Consider the following 6,000-nt stretch of genomic DNA (forward strand, 5'->3'; position numbering starts at 1 on the left):
CAGCGTGCAGCCAAACAGAAATGTGGTAAAGCCTGAAAATCAACCCCCAGGGTCACAGGACAGGGCAAAAAACAGTCATTGGACCAAATTTACTGCAGTACATAAGCAACCTGAAGGTTTTCTTCAGGTAATAGAGCCAGCACAGAGGGCTTAAGAGGGTGCAAACTAGTGTCGATCCCAAATACAAAAGCAGGTGATCACCAGCACTTTAAGGTGCTTCTCCCTTTGGCAAGAAGTACCAGCTGCCCGGAGCTAATTCGGGATGCCAAGGACGGGAGGCTAGAAACCCCACGGAGCAAGGGCCCCCGCGGGGGGACGGGGGCACGGGCTGCGCCTGAGCTGGTGGCCAAGGGACAGAAACCCCAGCAAGGGACTGCCCAGAGCTGCTGGGAAGAAGGTGGGAAGCTGTCTCGGAGGAAAACCATTCACCTACAGCCTCAGCTTCTTCCCCCACGCTTCCGAGACAGCTATCAATCAATCAGCCAGCCTTTGCGAAGGGGGAAATTGCCCATCACCGGTCACAAACCCCGACGAGAAGATTAACCCTCCAGAAGCCACCCTGCAGCTGGGGGACAGCGGTGGCTAAACCAAACCAGCATCCCGGGGGTTCCCCATCCCCGAGGGGTCACTCGGCCCCGGCGTGGGCGGCAGCGGGAGCCGGGGGGATCGGGCAGCCGGGGGGATCGGGCAGCCGGGGGGATCGGGCAGCCGTTCGCTGCGGCTTCGGGCCTTTTCTGGGGCTCCAGCGCCCTCTGCTCCAGCACGGCCAGAACTGAACCTCTTCTCAGCCCGCCCCGCAGCCCACGCGGGGCTCTGGGTACCACCGCCCCGCACCCACGGCCGGGGGAGGGCTTCCCACGCCTCTGCCGTGGGTTATCGCCCCCTTTGTCACCTCTGCCTTCGGCTCCCACCGTGCTCCCCAGCCAGCACAAGCCCTGGCATTCCGCAGGTAGCCTTATAAATGAAGCGGGTTTCTGCAATACTTTGAAAGACTAATGATTTGCGAGGGAAATGGCGGGGGGAGGTTTACAACCACCTGCCTGCCCAGCCCAGGGACATCGGCTCTTCTGGGCATCAGGAGCATCTCTGCAGTCAGTTCTGCTTATGGCTCCTGCGGGAGAGTAAGACACAGCCTCGGGACTGGTGCTGGATTTTAGGCAGCCGCCAGTGCCACACTACACAGCTCCTCCATCCTCAGCATGGGCACACGCAGCTTCTTCAGATATTTATACAGGTACTTGGCCACTCCTTGTCGATTCCCGCAAGCTCTGGGAGCAGGCAGGAGCCAGAGCACCCACTGCCCACCACGAGATCTTCCTCCTGCGATGCTGATCTTGGGAAGCCAGAGCCCTGCTGGGGCTCTTGTCCCCACGGAGGAATCCATTTTCCCCACCATGACCTGGGAGATCCTTCTCCTCCTTCCCTGCAGTCAGGCACTGTAAGAAGCTGGTCTACACGACAGAGAGATGCTCCTGGAGCACAGAGCAGCTCCTGCAGCTCCTTTCCACGCTCATATGCCAGGCTCCGTAAATGGGCCAGACTAAACAAGCCAGTCTGTCTCAGCGGAGGGAAGCTGCTAGCATCCCTTCAGAGAAGCTTACAGCCGAGCCTCCCAAAGCAACAAGTGACCCCTGCTCCACACAAGAGTTTTCCTCTCAAAAGAGGAGAGCAGCGACCTTGTCCCACTGTGGGTCCATTCAGTCACTCACAGGGATGAAGGGAGGATTTTCATCCCTGTGCTGGTTTCCAGTACTGGAACCTGCTGTAGGGAAGCAGGACATCATGTGCATCTCTAAAATTTTTAAGGAAAGAGCCTGGCTCTTTTTGGAGCAGCTCTCAGAAATGCACATGTGTAAAGCTACTTACTCAGGGATGCCTGCTCTGCCCCTTGCTGTTGTAGAGGTGGGCATCTCCACCCACCTTGGGGGCACCTCAAGTCTTTGAAGCCCTGAGTTTCCACCAGAAACTTTTCCTATGTCTCTAAACACCCACCTCTGGTCATACCTGAAGTTCTCCAAGCCTTTGCAATGCCAAGTGAATAACGCACATGCTTACACTTACAACCAGCAAGTGTCATGGATCAGGCACTTCCCTTCTAATGTGATGCACCCTGACAGGAGCTCCTGATGCTCTCATTGCTGGGGGACCGTGTAACAGAGGCACCACCACCTCCTCCGACCCAGAAAGTCTTCTGAGAAGACATACTATGAGGAGACAGCATGCAAGCTACGACTCGAGGAATAAGCATGATAGAAACAGTTCAGAATCCAACAGCTACATCCTGTTGGGTAGTTAGTGGAAAAATTGCACCATTCTCCATGATATTTCCCCCAGTTGCCCTTTGGGAATCCCTTTCTTAGGCACTTGTCTCTTCTCTTATACCTGGTATGTGCCCAGATGCTCAGATATGGGATCCCAAAGCTCTAACAACAACAGAAACAAACAAACAAACAAAAAAAATCAAATGTTGCTATCTACATGGATATATATATTAAAAACCATACATATAAAAAAGTGTATATATATGTTTATAGCATAGCACTGGATTCTGTCAGGTTAGGTCTTCTATGCTTCTACCTCTGTACAGATGGAGGGATGGCAGCATTTCTCTCCACAATGGAGCTATTTGAGGAGACACAGTCAAAAATCCTGAGATGCTTCATTCCTGTTACAAAGGGGTTACATAAAATAATAACAGGTCACAACCAGGCATCAAGGACACCATAGCGTCACCAGACTCTTCAGGCAGTGACATTACAGGTGGCATTAGGGGCCAGCAGGTGATCTGTATACAACACATGATAAAACCCTGCCATAATCATTCAGCATCAGGACACAAGGAGGTGGCATCTCAGGGACACAACTCTGATGATTTATGATGCACTCAGGACTCTCCGAAGGCATTATTTATTTGCATTACTGAGAGGACTTAATTACTCCTCCTCACATTAGAGGAGATACTGAGAGCTTCTATTACCGAGAAAATAATTTTAATCAGCAGACAGAGCACATGCCACAACCAAACATTTACCGCAAGGAAAGTCAGATGGCTGAAGAGTTCGTATTTCAAACCCTTGCTGTATACCGCTGCGTGTGCCTGAACTGCACAGGCTGACCCATAAATGAGAGAAACTGCCTAAACATAGCAAAGCTGAGCAAGCTTTTTGGTGGGTAGTGCTGCAGAAGAGGCCCAGCAATGCCAGAAAGGGGGAAATCAGAGGAAGAAACTGCAGCTAACAATTCCACATTGCAAGAAATGACAAGAACAGGGGTTAAAAGTAAGAAATAAAACAAAGCAAAGCAGATTCAGGACCACGAGGCCCATTTTCTTGTCTGAGTTTCGGCAGCAAGAGGAGTCCAGTGGTCAGAAGAGGGACCTCGAAGGTATATGGCAGATTTTCACAAGCACTAAACCTATTGCCAGCTTCTGGAAAACAAGCACACTGTAAACATCTCTAAAGCATTTCCATTTTTAAAAATCAAAGTTTCAAAAAGTGTTTATAGCCCAGTGGGATTCTCATAAGCACCTCAGCAATAGGCACCCAGTTCCTGAAGAAGTCAGCACTTAACCTACTGCAGCATGTTCTTCATCTCTAAGAAGAACTGAAAGTGTGGTGGGGCACGCCTGCTGATGGTACTGTAGTTCCCAAAGGTGACAGTGACACCAAAGACACAGTGATGGGCACCATGACTGCTATTTCCAGGCTGGGGCAGTCCAGATGGTGATGTCCCATCACCAAACACACAACACAGCACCCAGAGGTGACAACAGCCCCTCAAGTGCTGCTGGTTGCTTCCTTCCCCAGGAGCTCACCAGTTAGACTAATGTAGAGCTCCAAGTCTTTTTTCCCCTGACTGCAGTTAAAGTTTTTTGCAAGACAAAACCTAATGTCACTAAGAAAACCTGCAGGAATCCAAAGGGAGGTCACATATACTTTTAAAAATTTGATTCAAGCCCATGGTTGCATTATTCCTAGTGAGACAACACTCTTGTGCCATCACTTGGTTTTCTGGGATCAGAGAAATTGCCTATGCTCTTAAAATAACAGAAAATCTTTCATGATCAGAACCAAAAAACTCCAAACCCCACAGTCTCTCACTCCTTGGAGGTTACCCCATCTCAATCTGCTGCAGGACTTTGACCTTTCATGGAGAAAGGAAACCACAAAACTCGGGAACAACTAGTACTCAACACCCAGCGGAGGAAGGTGGGCTGGGTGAAGGCAAGGCCATCCAGCATGAGCAGTCTGCCTTTCATGTCCAGCTGTTTGATGTTTTCTTTAGCATCTAAGAAGCCTGTGTGATCATCAGATCAAATGCTTCTTCGGTTAACTAATCCAGGACCTTTAGATGCAACCAGGACTGCTCCTCTCCCCAGGTCAGTTTTCTTCCATGAGCGCAGCAACACACTGGCCTCTTCCCCCACCCTCCCGGAGAAGAGGCAAGTCCCCATGTTCCTGTCAAATGATAGTGTTCATTATTCAAGTTACCCCTTGGCAAAATACAAACGTACAGCCAGTGTTTTAAATACTGTCATCTCTACAAGTTAAACATAGTGATTACAGCTTGCAAGCATTCAGGGGAGGGACATGTTTCTCTGCCAATGAATGGGGCATTCAGTATTGGCTTGACATCATCTCCTGTAACATGAAAAAGAGGGATCATCACTTGGGTGGAATGATGTGCATTAATGCCAGTGAGCAGGGTGGTCAGCTCAGCTCCCAGCACTGTTGCCATCCTGCCTCCCCACAGGGTCATTTGCTTGAAGCTGCAGAGCAGCCCAGTGAGGGCTGAAGGCCAAGACTACCAGGACCAGGACTCAGTCAATCACCAGATGGGCTTGGTGTGCAGTAGACCAAGCTCTTTACACTTTTGAGCAATAAGGACAGAGTTAAGAGCAACGGGAGCTACTGTGGGAGCAGGACTTGACTTGTTGGGTATTTGAGCTGAGCAAGGTTGATGCTACCTACTGTATGGGCAGCAATGTTGTGACAGTAGCTTCGAAGCATCCCTGACAAGGTCACCGCTTGGTTTTGTGGCCTGAGCTAAGTGGGAACAAAGGGGAATGGTACATCCTTGTGCTCAGAAAGCTGCCAGGACCACTGCCTGCTCTAAACAGCCCCCTAGCCATCATGGGTAGCAGGGCTGGAGGGGACAACAGCCCAGGTGAGCCCCATTGAACCACCCTCCTCGACACTGCAGATGGGTCTGCCAGCCATTTCTGGGGAAGAAGAGTGGACCAAATCACTTAAGCAGGTAACCATGGCCACACAGGTTGATACTTGTATCCAAAAGCCACGCAGAAGAACAGTACACCTTGTAGAAAGGGTGGTTCTCAAAACCAAGGAGAGCCTAGAGGCATGTTAATGAAGCCTGGCTTTCTGCTCAGATACTAACAGTAGCAGAGGGCATGAACAGGGGAAAAGTCACAAGTGAAACAAGTCATGTATAAATCAGCAAGCCTCGCTGTGACTGATTTATGCTATCTGGGAAGAGAAAATCTGGAAGGAGCATGACTATTTTGCTCACTTTGAGGTCTCACCTTCCTGCCAGGGTGGAGGCACAGGGTGGCTAGCAGGGTAGTTGCCTACAGCTCTGCTCTTCAGTTTAGTCCCAGTAACATCAGCCTCCCCTGCCAAGTCAGCCTGCAAACACCAGGTCCAGCACCACGCTCACACTGCCAGGCATGGTCTTCAACCATCCATTTTCCAACCTTTCCAAGCACCTTGTTCATTTTATATGTAACCAGGACAAAAATTCAGTAATTTAATCAGAAATTGGTTGCTTGCTTTAATCCTAAAGCATTCAGTAACACACAATAACTGAGTAGCCCAGTTCATTGTTTAGTATATTTCTCTTTACTGATGTCTTTATTGTTCCTATTTCAGATAGTTTAATAAAGGATTAGTTCTTGGGAACAGCTGCATTTTTCACTTCACTGAGAAATAAACACATCAGGCTCATTTTGCTTTCAAGTGGCATAAAAGCAAAAGAGCTCAA

The sequence above is a fragment of the Harpia harpyja genome, chromosome 19 (assembly GCF_026419915.1).
Source record: "Harpia harpyja isolate bHarHar1 chromosome 19, bHarHar1 primary haplotype, whole genome shotgun sequence".
Classification (NCBI taxonomy): domain Eukaryota; kingdom Metazoa; phylum Chordata; class Aves; order Accipitriformes; family Accipitridae; genus Harpia; species Harpia harpyja.